Source organism: Dermacentor silvarum, chromosome 8 (assembly GCF_013339745.2).
Source record: "Dermacentor silvarum isolate Dsil-2018 chromosome 8, BIME_Dsil_1.4, whole genome shotgun sequence".
NCBI lineage: Eukaryota > Metazoa > Arthropoda > Arachnida > Ixodida > Ixodidae > Dermacentor > Dermacentor silvarum.
Genome location: NC_051161.1, coordinates 154,889,353 through 154,904,062, shown reverse-complemented (window position 1 = coordinate 154,904,062; position 14,710 = coordinate 154,889,353). Strand labels below are relative to the sequence as shown.

At 41.1% G+C, this 14,710-nt stretch overlaps 1 long non-coding RNA gene across 1 annotated transcript; it reads right to left on the bottom strand.

Moving 5' to 3' along the window:
- Nucleotides 1–3,383: 3,383 nt before the first annotated feature.
- Nucleotides 3,384–9,363, bottom strand: LOC119462886 (uncharacterized). Its single transcript, XR_005194268.2, has 3 exons — nucleotides 9,301–9,363; nucleotides 5,864–5,957; nucleotides 3,384–3,511 (listed from the first exon to the last, which is right to left on the bottom strand). It is a non-coding gene; the product is annotated as an uncharacterized LOC119462886 (long non-coding RNA).
- Between the last annotated feature and the right edge of the window lie 5,347 nt (nucleotides 9,364–14,710).

The following is a 14,710-nucleotide window of genomic DNA, read 5'->3' as shown; positions in this document are numbered from 1 at the left end:
TCATATGCTTGTCTCACAAATTGAACATAGTGCTATCTAAGTGCGACTACAAGGATGTATATTTGTAGCTGCCCTCAATCCCCTTCATGTTGCCAGTCAGCATCTATGGTGTCTCTTTCTTCGCATTGTTCATCTAGCACTGTTTACACACAGCAGGCATGTCTGAATACCAAACCACCTTACTCTCCACAGTTACTCTAAAGTGAATGCGTTATGACAAAGTGTAATCTGAGAAGTCCATGATAAAGAATAAAAAGAAAGAAAAATGGCTAATTCAACTCCCCCTTGAATTACCCATTCTGGGCCATTAAGTTTTGTATATTACACTTGTGGTGACTAACACAGCCACGTGGGCCTAACCCTAGTGGTAAAGGACATCCTTCGAATTATCAGTTGGTACAGAACTATTGAGCATGCTGCTGGTGCTTTTGCCCCCACTGAGAATACCAGTGGCACACTAACACGTTTTGTTGCTAAAGGTCCATTACAGTGACACTAAAGAGAAACAGTAAATCATTTTAGACTGATAAAACAACCTTTCAGAACTTTATATTCATGAACATTGTGGCAATAAGCTGATTATTACAAGAGAAAATGAAGATTTAACTTTCATTTTTAAATGAGCACGTCAGTGTGGAGTCATACACTTCAACTAAATTTATTCTTTGACTCTTTTAAAACAGAAATAATCAATACTGGCCCATAGAACATTAACTAGACTCCAATAGACACTGTCAAATTCAATATCACAACGAGCTGGTGCAGGAATTATAAGGTGGTGGTGGCGACACCAGTTTTCATTTTTGCATGTTGTCTGGCTTATCAAGCCGATTCTCACAGTAAGAGTTGTTTTTTCGATGTAGTAGAAGAATTATTTAATAAAGCTCGAATAAATTTTCTCTTTCGTGTCCCTCTAAAGCAAGCACTGTGCTACCATGACTTGGGCAACCTGCAGGCCACAGAAGCTACAGCTGCTTTTGTTAGGCAAAATAATTTTTACTGAAACTTTTCCGAGGAAACGTATCTGAAATTTTTTTGCCTAGCAAAAGTTCTTGTAAAAATTGACTAACTCCAATGCTTTCACCCGTGGCTTTGTGTAGCTCAAATCCAGAAAGCAGTGCTTAATAAATGTCAAAATCCTGTGGCCCTTTTTTTGGGTAGACAACATGGAAAACCCAGAACGAAGCGAAAAGGCAGGCCAGGCCTGCCAGCAGTGACGATGTCACAAACAATCGCTGCGCATCGATGTGTAGCGCGAGGGAGCCATCAGATGCCCTATGGAGGCATGGAGTTAGTGGGACCACAGCTGTCTGTGGAACAAAACAACAGAAATAAAAACAAAATGTATTACATGAACCTAAGGTGACTCCACAACAAGCCCCTAATTTTGATGGTCACGAAAAAGCAAATGCCTTGGTTTTCTATTCATTCATAAAGTGTGTGTTATATTTAGACTTTCCTAAAAGGGGGTATATTAAGATATGGAAATAACTTCACCTTAATGGAAGTCACAGCCTATGTGCACAAAGCACACTATTCAGAAATGCAATAATCAAGACCTAAATAAAAGCTAATTAATACACTGGAACTGCATAAAACATGTTCATTAAATTTTCGCTAAGCATTAGAAGCAGTTTTAAGCAACAGATGTCAGATGAAATCCATGCATTTGGGTTCTCTTGAGCAAAAGGGTCAGCAGCTCCCATCTAGTGAGAGAAGGGCAGACCCGCAGTGCCCCCAGAAAGTTGTGATAGGCAGAAACAGGCCCCACATGCAGTCCAAAAAAGACTAACACAACTGTGCTTCAGTCCAGCTATTGCATATGTTAATATCTCCTGTCTTGAAGCACTTACCTCTGTCAAGATAGCATCAAGTGATTCATTGCAGCGGCCGGCAATGAAGTTGAGGACGCCAAGCACACCATCCTCTGCAAACAGTTAGGGAATGCACTTCAGTACTATTTTACTACCAAGACTGACTTATGAACTATACATACATTTTATGTAAAGAAATTAGAGCTATGCATGGATCGAGGTAATGTTGCTTCATGCATAGGGCTATAAAGGGACAGGGCACACATCTTGCCGTTTCTGTAGCGCTGGTGTGTGCTGGGCGTGTTGGTATGCAAACTTCAATAATATTTTTGTGCAAGCGCACAGGCACAAAATGTAGATGCGAGCACCACGTCTACGTCTCCATTTTATCTCGGTCTGCTTACGCCAGAATGTTATCCATGTTGTAGTTTGTGCAATAAACTTTTAACGTAACAGTTGTTTGCAATGCTGTTACATTATTGCAAAGCTGTTTCATATTTATTCTGTAGTTAACATTCCTGGCCATCTCAAGTACACTTTAGACAGCACAGTACAAAGAAAACTCATTCTTAGTGTTCAGGAAACCAATCCGGATATTAGTAACGTTGTGCAGATTTCTAATTTTGAATTAGAAAATGCAGTGTTGTGCCAGAACTACATCTTTAGAAGACAGTTACCAATCAGAATCATCACATGAAGTCGCATTAAGCAGGCTCCTACAAACTCGGCATGCTCACTCATAGTGGTTAATCCTCTACAGCTTGAAAAAAACCTGTTGCAGCCTGCATGTGAAATAGTAAAGAAGTTACTTGCTCTGGGTATTTTAGCTTGAGTTAATAAAAATAATTATACAAAAGATTTAGTATATTGTAACTCATGTATATAGAAAAATGGTTGATCCCTGAAAGGAGTAGCAGTAGTTTGGTCAACACTGAAAATCTATAAAAAAAGGCAACACACAAAATTACCAGTAGCCATGGCAGAGAATCTTACAACCTCGTCCTGCTCCCCGTGGTCCACAATGATGCTGCATAGACGGCTGCCGCCGTGCTCAATGTTGTCCACTATTGTTCGTTTGAACAATATATTGAACTCCATCAGTAGCTGAAAACAGAGACCATTATGATTAGCATGATTGGCATGAAAATGTTGAATATAAGCATACCGAGTGTTCTGTTGCGAGGAAGGGATACTGCAGAAGTGCCTCCGGCAACGTGATTTGCCGAAGACACTCGTGTCGTTCCTTGGTTGTCGCGAGCAGACGTGGCCGAAAATCTTCTGCGTCAGCTATGAAAAAATTGTCCTGCAGCCACTCAATATGTTTCTGCCGTGACTCCAGGGTCTCCCCATAAACGATGAGGTCATTGTTGTCCTGCAATATGTAAAACCAGCACCTCAGAGGCGAAACATTGATACTTAAAAGAAAAATATCAGTGACACAAAAAAACAGCCAGAACATGTGCACCACTGAGAACACTTTACCGGCATTTGTCAGAGTTACATGCATAACAAAACAAAAATAATAAGCAAGCACTAACAGAGAGGCGCCACAGCTTCTTGTTCGCCACCTCTACCACTGGCTCCCTGGGACTCTTGCGGTAGCTTTGGGCCCGAACGGCTTGCATTTCTCTGGACACGTTCACCGCCTACTTCCTGTTGTTTTTGAACTTATTCTGCAGGGCTACTTTCCATGATTCCTGTAGATTATTTGAACAAAGATGCATAAAAGACATAACTTTCGTTACTTTAGTGCATAAAACAGCACACATGAATTCCAGTTGGCTAAAGAAATGTGTGTGCATACCTATAACAAAAGCCCGTTACCTGTTACTGCGCATCACAAACAATTTTTAAAGGTACTTGTTCTATTTATATCATTTCATTCTGTGGGATCTTCGTTCTTTTACTTGTGTAAGTGTAAAGATTGCCATCTTTACGGACTCTCGCGCTGCCGTTAGCAGATTACAACGCAGGCAGATTGACTGTCCAGTTGTGCACAGCATTACTGACTCTGCCAACAAAATTGTCTCATATGACATCTCTCGTTGCCCAATGGATACCTTCACACAGTGATCGCCAGAAATAACGAGGCTGTTCGGCTGGCTTTACTTGCGCCCATATCGGCTGTGCCTGCCCTGAAATGTTGTGCTAGATTGATGACGCTCATCTGCTGATTTGTCAAAACCTACTCAAGGAGCATCCAGACCAACGTTTCGCAAATGGAATGTTTCCACCTCGTGATCAAGGCTTGCCTCGTCGCACTAGAGCACAACTACTCAAGCCACGGATTGGCTGTGTGAACGTTTATACTGAGAAGGACATGTGGCCAGTCCAACGTGTACGATGATATTGGAGTGTCCTGCTTCCATTGCGCAGCGCACGTCGCTTGTGAGAGACTGTCACCTTCTTGGCCAGCAGTGTACGACACTCAATGAGTATTTGTTCCCCAATGTTTGTGCGTTTCGACGCGATCAGGTGCATCACACTCTCGCTTTTCTAAAAGAATATCTTAGGTTCACGTTTGTAGCCTATTTCTGCTTTCGGGTGGCTTGAACCCAGACACAATTTTTTCTATTTCGATATTATTTAGTGGCGCGACCTGCAGTGACCGGCCCTACTACGTGTGACCTGTATTGTGTGTTCTACCTAATTCTTTGAGATATGTGATCTTTCTCTTTCTTTTCTCGTCCATCCCCTTCTTCCTATCTTCCAATTCTATGTTGCTGTCTCCTGCTTTCCGAAGAGTAGGCAAGTGTTGTGCCCCTTCCGGTGACAGTTGCCAGGCTGATTTTCGCATCCCTTTCCTGTCTACTGTATATACAGGGTGTTTCTGCAAACACTTTCAAAATTTTTTAAAGGTTGCATGTGGCAGATGGCACAATTCTAGATCATGAGCTGGTCTATTCCAAGAGGCATACATTACTTGCACAAAAAACTGAAATGCATAATTGACTAATTAACTTAAATTAACTAATTACGTTTTTGAAATAATTACCTTGTGGCCCGTATTGCCATTAACAAATTTAGCCGCAGTTCGTAAGGCGGGTCCACTTGGAACGAATTCTCAGGATTACACCAGTTTCTATATATTATTTCCCGAACGTTGCGGAGAAATGTATTGGCGTTCCAATTACTCTTCTCGCAAAACGTCGTAGTATGCATTATAGCATGAAGGTAACTCGATTGCCAATGCATTTCTCTGCAAAGTTCGGGAATTAGCATCTTGAAAGGGGTGTCATCCAGAGAATTCGTTGTAAGGGAATTCACCTTGCGAACTCCTCGGCTAGAGTTTGTAAACTGCAATATGGGTCATAAGGTAATTAGTTGAAAACTTATTTAGGTAATTTTTTAATTAGTCGATTAAGCATTTCAATTTTTTGGGGCAAGTAATATCCGCATCTTTAAATAGACCAGCTCATGAACTAGAATTGTGCTATATGCCACAGGCAACCTTTAAAAATTTGTGAAAGTGTTCGCTGAAACACCCGGTATGTTTTCAAAACAAATAATAATAATGTTACTAGTACTACTAGTACTAGTTATGTTTCTACCATTTCAATCTGTTGGATCTTCCTTCTCTTACTTGTGTAAGTGCACACAGGATATATAACACTGAGAACTAACTCCATGAAGCTTTTACTGCTGTATGGTATCAGAACACCACCAGAGATTTTAACTTTGTAACAAGAGTTTCGCGGATTTCGGTATATTCTATTCATTTCCTGCATATAATCTCAGCTTGTTGCATATTACATAAAAAAGACTCAGCTATTTCAGGTGCCTGAATAAAGTTACACAATTATCAAGGTTCTTGAATTAGGCTTCCTAGTTTCATAAACACCGAATCATTAATGCCTATCGTCATCTCATCATTGCATTTTTAACAAACTGCACATCTTCCTTGTTGTTGCCCTTCCCCGAATATAAAACCCTGCAATGAGCTCTGCCACACCACATCAATCCAGCTGTGACAACCATTGCATAAGGCCTCAATGAGGCACCTATGTACTAAAATGGGAAGGGAAAGATGGGAAAAGTTTTACACTCACCATGCCACTGCCTTTCTTCACATTGTCACGCAAGTGCGGATATTTTTGAATTAGTTACTCCACAGCAGTGCAATAAAGTTCCTTGGAAGGATACCTATACAGAAGAGATGTATCAATATGCATTATCAGTACAGCCAGAAAACATCTCAGGAAAGCACTAAAAGCTGTAAAGAATCTTCAGAAAACCAATTAATGCAATGATTATTTCTTATGGACATTCTAAATGGTTGAAAGAAATGATAACTGATTATCAGCCTCTGACTCAACTTAGGGCAACCTGCAAACCACTCTATGTCCAAGCCAAACAAACAAAAAAAGATTCATTTAGGACAAAAGGTTGTATTGTAAAGGAACTCACGAAATACACCACGCAACTTCGGTTTCCTACATCCATGAATGCAAGCATTTAAACATACACACATAGACAGGCAATGCAGTAAGCTGTTTATAAAAACGCAGGATGCAGGTGCACTACACCTCTGTTAAGGGCATGCAACATATCCCCTTCAGTCACGGTCTACACATTTGTAGACACGACTTATTTTTGCCATATTTGTGCAGTTGTGGCAAGGAATAAATCACAAAAATTAAGCTTAAGGTAAATTGAACGTTCTTAACTCAAGTACCTATGTTATACTTCTGAGAAAAATCTATCGCTACCAAAGATCGCTTTGGAGAAGGCACTACAGTGTTTGACGGGAAGTGGAATAGGGGACGTTTCTGTAGCAATTGCAAACTTTTGTTTTCTTTCTAGTAATGCGTGCAACCAATAATTAACTTGCGCAAGTAATTCATGCTAGTCATTCAATTATATTTATTAAGAAACATTATTGAGTGCACAATAATTAAATACCTAATCACTGTAATTATGGTGACTCATAATAAAATGCAGTCATTCTACCACCTTTACTTGTTCTTAACGGCGTCTGCAGCATATTGGCATGAAATTATGTAAATTTCATACATTTATCAACAGCTGATCATAATTCGGGACTAAAGGGGCTATCTGGCTTGTTGTTCAATTACTACCCTTTGGCATTTACATTATAACGCTTTAAGGTAGTGAGAATATTCTGCCTGCAAGTCACCTTGCAGAAGCAGAACTTGTGTGTGACATTGCATTGTGGTGTAAGAATACGGGGACAAAGGTACGTGGAACCCAAAGATGCCACCCTCCAACTTATTTTATTCACAACAGTATAGCCACATTATGATGCAGCTCCCTGCAGTACCATAACACATACCTATAACAACTACACCTACAAAGCAGCACTTGGACAAGTCAATGCACACAATAGCCACCCAAATATACATCTAGAGACTAAATTTCTTCATTAGCAAGAGCCAAAGAAGCTAGGCTGGCATATTTGTAATGACTACGCCGGATGTCTTTCACGTTTTTTTAATGCGGTGAAAGGCATCAGTAATCACATCAGTGGCACTTTATATATTCCTTATTGTGTTTTTTTTTCTGTAGTTGCTTTTTAGTTATGAACTAGCTAGCCTGAGAATGAGTGCTTCTGTTTATCTGGGCTCAGCACTTTTTCCTTGCTATTGGAATGTTACTGCAGGCAGTATACAGCGTGTTTCAGCGTACACTTACAAACATCTTTAAAGGTTGCCTTTGGCAGATAGCACAATTCTAGTTTATGAGCTGGTCTACTCGAAGAGGTGGGCATGCAAAAAAAATGAAATGTCTAATCAACTAAGTAACAAAAGTGCACTTAATAAGCTTAACTAGTTACTGTATGGCCCATATTGCAATTTACAAATTCTAGCCGTGGCGTTCGAAAGGCCAGATTCACTTGAAACGAATTCTCAGGATGACACCAGTTTCAAGATATTGATTCGCGAAATTTGTGGAGAAATGCATTGGCATTCCAGGAACTTTTGTGCTTGAATACATAAAACAATGTTTTGTTAAGAAAGTAGTTAATTAGTGAGTATTGTTGATTAGTCCTTATGCCTTTCAATTTTTTGTGCTAGCAATGTCTGCCTCTGAGTAGACCAGCTCATGAACTAGAATTGTGCTATGTGCCCCAGGCAACCTTTAAAAAATGTTTATAGTGTTCGCAGGGAACACCCAGTATTAAAAACAGTTGTATCCTCCTGAATAGTTGGCCTGTTGCATTCTGTCCCAAAATGTGCGATTCAGTTCAACCTTCAGGTTAGATAAATTTGCAATCGATTTCATGATATTCTAGTACACAACAAAATTGTCAGCATAGCACTGTGTTCAAAAGCCTCTCATTCACTTGCGCTGTGGACTGCCTTGTGTTCATGGCAATGTCAACGAATATCTTCACTGTAGTTGCCTAGAGCTTGTTCCGCTACGCGATAACTGCACTTTGCAATGGGCCTTGAGATGGTTGGTATTGCAATATGAGTTGGGCACTCAGATTTAGATTGCTTACCAGTTCAACTGGTTTTATAGGCAATTCCCTACACTAAGTAAGCAGTTCCACCTGGTTCACTAGTTGTTGCAGCTGGGAATCTGCTAATAAACCACCGCACCTAGTAAGAACTAGTTGAGTATTTTCAGTATTGCACAGCATATACAAAGAAGTTTAGTAGTTTTCTGACTATAAAAAAAGCATTTATATATTCTTTGTTTACCACATATCTTAAAACTAAAAAAAGCAAGAAGAACCTGAAGGAAGCTGTAGCAAGTGTTAGTACAACCAAAACCACTAGAATATAGTGGAGAAATGTGTGAAAACTATCCCGAGGAAAAATGTGGAAGCTATTGCTGTCATAACTTCGCTTTACAGGAAGTATACGTGTCTGCAATATCACGCTATACTAAGGTCAACAGTTGCTCCAGTTTATAAACATTAGTTTTCATATCTCGATTCACCACTAAAACACTGCATGAGAAGTTAAATTTTTTGCTCTAATATACCACTTGCGCAAAAGAAAAAAAGAAAAAGTTGACACAGGAAGAAAGAAAAATAGACATGAGGCGTTAGTGCTATGATTCAAACTGCCTGCCTTGACACCGAAGATGAATGCCCTAACGACTGTTATGATGGGAGCCTGTTTTCTCTTGTTTGATGAAAAAAAGAAGGCACCAGTACCGCGACAGCAGCCTCAGCAGCACTGTGAGAGGCTTACCACAAAAGGTTTGCCACCATAAATAGCTGTGCTTTCTATCAGCTATAATCTAGTGAAATAATTTTTTATTTAGTGGTACAACTGGTTTATTGCCAAATTCAGTCGGCCCAGACGGATAGCAGTAAGACCTATAAAAATATTATTTGGCACCAGGTGCTTCGAACTAATAATTATACAATAAAAAAGTCCACCAGTAATCAACATTAGGGACCAGTGTGATGGCAATCACTGCAGTCCTTAAGAGGTTAGGCTGGAGGCCAAATTCTATGTAAGTTGACATAACATGGTACCAGACATTAGGTTAATGCAAAAGCACTGCTTACCATGCTATCTCGAAACACGCTTGAAAAAGGCGGTTAATGATTGCCCGCCTCACCCCCCCCCCCCACGGGCTCTTTCCACTTTAAGGCCTCTTCGTATGGGACGAATGATAGCAATTTGAATTCCAAATAGTCGATCTGCCTGTGAAGGGGCACATGCACCTCCATGATGGAGAAGCCATCACTGAAAAGGATTGTTATTGTTAAGTTCACAAAATAGTAACTGCTTTTAGCTGCAGCGAATTACAAAGGGTCTTTCAGTGCTTTTTCTATGAAGTACCAGCTCTTACCTGAGACCAAGAAGCTCATCAGTGGGTCCAGCATTGTCAAATGCATTTGAGCAGCTGGTGTCGGGGCTCGTGCACTGCATAGCAGTCATGCTTTCCTGCGGAAACTGTTCCTGATTTGTACACTAACAGAGGTCCTCAATGAAAGAATCAATGTCACTTCAGCCCCCTAAGCTGTACTTTAAATGACTTCAAGCATATTGCAACAAGGCCATTTGTGGTGCTGGTAATAATATTTACAGCCCTTCAAAATTATAGTTAGACATGTGAGCTGTAGCGGCAAGGTATTTGAAATTGCTTGAAAAGCTGACTCGGCTTAAAAGAATATTTTTGCTTTTAAATGCAAGATGCACCAGCTAATACCAGCACAATAGCAAACACTACTGATACCAAGTAGTAGACAAGCTAGCCAGTCAGCAGAGTCAGCCAAATTCTACGTAGTATAGCGAAGAGGAACAAACTATGGATTACTTGAACCTGACACCTAAATCTGAATCTGCACCTGCATCAGATGCAGATTGAAGAGAATTAACAGCTCCACATACTGACTCCCTTGAATGCCTCTACAAAATGTACATTACTTCTCTGTCTCCTCTGACAACTAAGTCGAGGAGATGTCACGTTTCCATTACAGGTATCGCGTCCTTTATTATGTTTTCTCTTTCATTTTTGCAGTGCGCGGCCGTTACAATTACATTTTTTCCACGTTGTGCATTAAATGATTTACCGAGGTCACGTGTCATAGTCGGCAACATTGCATGCAGTGCCTCTGATGTAGAGATGTTTAAGCCTGTGATTTTCATTATCTGGCAAAAAGTGCTTGAAAGCAAGGGCGCACAAGCTCTAAATTCAAGTTCTAACTGTTTTTTGTAGCATGTAGTGGTTTGATACTTCACAAACACATTAAGTGTGTGATCTACACACCAGGCTTGTGTGTTTGCATTGCCCTGACCTGATGAAGGGCCTTCTAACTTTTTTCCTTACCGGGTCGTAGGAAATGGGTGAATTGGATCAATAGCTTTTCGACACGTAGTTAAAGGTTGCTGTCTGAACTCTTCCACAAACAATGCCATGCACCGTATGAAATGAAGGCTGCGCTTTTAACTGTGTGTCAAATTTTGCAATTTTTGGCACACTGAGGACACTCAAACAATTAAACGGTCGCACGCTCTAAAGACACTTCCCTGGTGGCTTCTTGACTTCTATTTCAGAAGAATACACTCACATCTGTATGAGGCGCTGTTTTTCTTGCCACCTTTATCTTCTCCTTGGAGGAAATTATGACATCTGCCTCCAGGTCAATAAAGTCATCCAGATCGTCGTCGTGGATCTGGAGCTGAACAAGGGATTTTAATTATAAATAGCAGTGTTTCTTGGGTGCGCAAATACTATTACAGCTCTTGGTGCAGCCTGCTCACAGCCCAAAGGAGCAAGAATAGAAACATATTACACACGGTATAGACTCACGTTGTTACGTTACGACCTCCTAAGACTTTTTACCGAGCTGATGGCGCAGTTTCCTATTGATATTTTTATCCATGTAATAGCTAAACTCAAAAATTATCCAAGACCTACAAAACAGTGTAGCTACTTACAACATGTGACTAAGTGGCACGTGATTTATTGATCGGGGATGAATAAGGGCATACCAAGAGTGTCACATCATGTTGCATGCTATTAATATTAGCTTTAGTGTGCTCATGTATCATGCACCAGAGACCTCAGGAGAGCACCTTGATAAAGCAGAAAATCCAGAGCACTGAAGTAGCAATTATATATATATATATATATATATATATATCATAAGAAGCCAACAAAGATATATATAGAAACAACTATATGCAGTTGTTTTTCATCCATATTTATTTTCATTAATTTATAATTTCTTTGACTCAATAAGGGCAAGTAATTTCCCCTATGCTGTCTTTGTTGGCTTATGATATGACTAATAAAAATCGGGCCCCTCAGTTTCCTTTTTTCTCGTTCACACACACACACACAGACACACACACACACACACACACATATATATATATATATATATATATAAGGTGTTTCACGTAGGTGGAGCCAAATAAGCATATGCAAATGCCACGCCTAATTAGGTAATGCCTTCATATGCTTATCAATTATTATAATTAGATGAAAGGTCAAAATGACAAACAAAATGTACAGCAACATGAAAAACTCCCGATACAGCTTTCTGTTGCTCAATACGGGCTACATAAAAGTATTTTTCCGAGCGTGAAAGAAGCCAGCAAATGCACGCAAAATTGCCGCGCGACTGGGCGCTCGAGGCACTTTGCGTGTATTCGCGGGCATCTTTCACACTCGGAAAAGCACTTTTATGTACTACCACATATTGAGCAACAGAAAGCTTTATCGGGAGTTATTCATGTTGCTCTACAATTTTCTCACTTACACCTTTCATATGATTATAATTAGGAAGTTGATTAAGACCAACTATCTAATTAGTCCGAATGCATAAAATAATAAATCTCCAAGAGACGGCAAGCAACTTTAACTTGGTTCTGTCCAGCTACGTATCATGTGTATATTTTAATTTTTGGCTCAAATTAAGTGAACCACCTTGTATTTCGCTGAAGCACGTGCCAATTCTTGGTAGTATTAAATTTTTCTCACGCTCGGAAAAGTTATTTATGCTTACGCATGTAAATACACTACCTGTAGACAAACCTCATAACGCGACGGATTTACATGCTCTTTGTTTCAACTAGTGGGTTAGTGCAGCGATGGTCACAAGTATATTGTGGTGCGAAAAAGAAACTAAGACGAAGAAACGCACATCGAAAGTACCGTATCGAAAGGACGGGCGCCTTCGTTCTTTTAGTCCATAATAGTTGTACCAAAAGTACTGAAAGTTCCAAGTTTGCATGCATTCATGCTTGGGAAGTTACAAGCAGCGAGAAAAAACGCGCGCACATACATAGAAAAAGATATACAAAAAGCGCTTGTCTTTTCTTCTTCTGAGTCTCTCTGTACCTGTCCGCGTTTTGTCGCGTTGCTTGTAATTTTCCAACCATGACTAGTTACGGAAGTGACACTATATTAACCATCACACCCAAATGCAAAGCAGTCAAGATATTCAAGGTACTCACCAGTGTGTTCTCGTTGACGGGCACAAATGGCGCCAAAGCCGCCAGAAGTTCTGCATAGGCTGCTGTCGGCAGCACGAACTTTTTACGCTCGCCTGTTTCTAAGATGGCTAAACACACTACACCTGCCATCTTGAAAGCTACAACTGCAGAACGTCAAAGTTCGTAAAATGGAGGGAACCGCGGAGCGCGAGAAGTGCGCTTACTCGTAGGAGCGCGAGTCGTGACGGACGGCCGCGGATGTATAACTGCGCGCCAATTTCATGACAACGCTGGGTGGCGCGCTCGTCGGCGCGTCGCTTCTGAAATCCATCGAACAGACGGTAACTCTAGAACAGACGTACCTGAGGTTCCACGTTCGAGCGCCAAGCGCGTGCAGTTGCACTCATCGCGACTTGCACCCGGGCTTGCCTGGGGCGTGATTTATATATATATATATATATATATATATATATATTGATAAGACGCGTTCAAGGTTAGATGCGCTTGGCGTTTTTATGAAGACGAGGACGTGAAGTTCTCGCCGGATTGTTGGGCGCGACCGCGTAAGCGCTGTTCTGCGCGGAGCTTGCGAACAGCGGGTCGGCCGAAGACTTCCGCGAAGCTCGCTTTAAAGGCGGACCAGTTGGCAATATCAGCTTCGTGGTTGTGGAACCACAGCTGTGCTACGCCCGCCAGGTAGAAGTTGACGTAGCTGAGCTTGTCGCCGTCATTCCATTTATTGTGGGCGCTTACCCGCTCATATGAAGTGAGCCAGTCCTCGACGTCGTGCTCGTCGGTGCCGTTGAAAATGACAGGGTCTCGCTGTCGTGGTACGCCGGAGCAGGCGACCACCGGTGGTGCGGGAGCACCCTGCTGTGGCGCGTCGTCAGGCATTGCCGAGGCGGGGGGTAGAGTCCGGGTACGGAGTTCCAGGATGAAGAGGGAACCAGCACCTCCACCAATTGATTAGACGCGTTCAAGGTTAGATGCGCTTGGCGTTTTTATGAAGGCCAGAAACAGGCAACGGCCAAGCGGAGCGAGAGCGAGCACCAACAACAAGAAACGTCTTCTTCTTCGTCCTCTGCTGGCGCCGGTATTTGTCACTACAATATATATATATATATATATATATATATATATATATATATAATTTTATAACCGTTGACACCACATTGCGTTTCAACCGATGTTGCAGTAATTTCTGTTACATTGTGCATGGAACATGTTGTTAGCGGCACTGATGTAGTGCTCTTGACTAAGCATTCATATAAATTGTTATCGAGAGATAAGAATGTATTTCTGCACTTTCGGTCTCATTTCATGTCTTGCTGTACATCTCTATATAATTCGCAGTTTTCATGTTTATTGCATTCTTGTCTCCTTCCTAGTGTGTGTGCATCTGCAGATAATTTGTAGTGTTAATTATTTAACCTGTGCTACAAAGTACTGAACATGAATTCCCACCTGACAAACGGGTATTGTTTGCACTGCGCCTCTGCTTTGTTCGATGTTTCCCAGTGTGTGCCTTCGTTCTACGTCAAACTTGCATTGTATTTAGTACCGAATTGTTTGTTTGAGCGTTTTTAACGCTGTATATACAGTTCTGTGCAATATCCTATTGACAATAAAATTTTCTTTAAGTGATCACGAACCTGTGCCGCTCACGCGAACGTCTTTACATGTATATAATATTGAAAGCTTAATTTGCCTTCGATCTATCACTCGACCCACACTCTGTTTTCACCATTGGTGCTCCCTTTCATGGCATCAATTTAAAATAAAGTGAAACAATCAAAGATACCTATAGTTTACTCAAGAGGAGCTAGGTCTATTTCGAGTGTAAGTGCAGGACACGCGCACCATTCAGCAGACCAGTAAGATAATTCCATGGCGCTCAAGGCAGCAATGAGATCAAACCAGAACGACATGCGTCCCCCTATAGTCCTTTAATATGTAATAACGACACGGATACCATGGAAACGACGCCCACTGCTCAAGCTTTCTGCGTTTGCTGCACTGCTGCGTTTC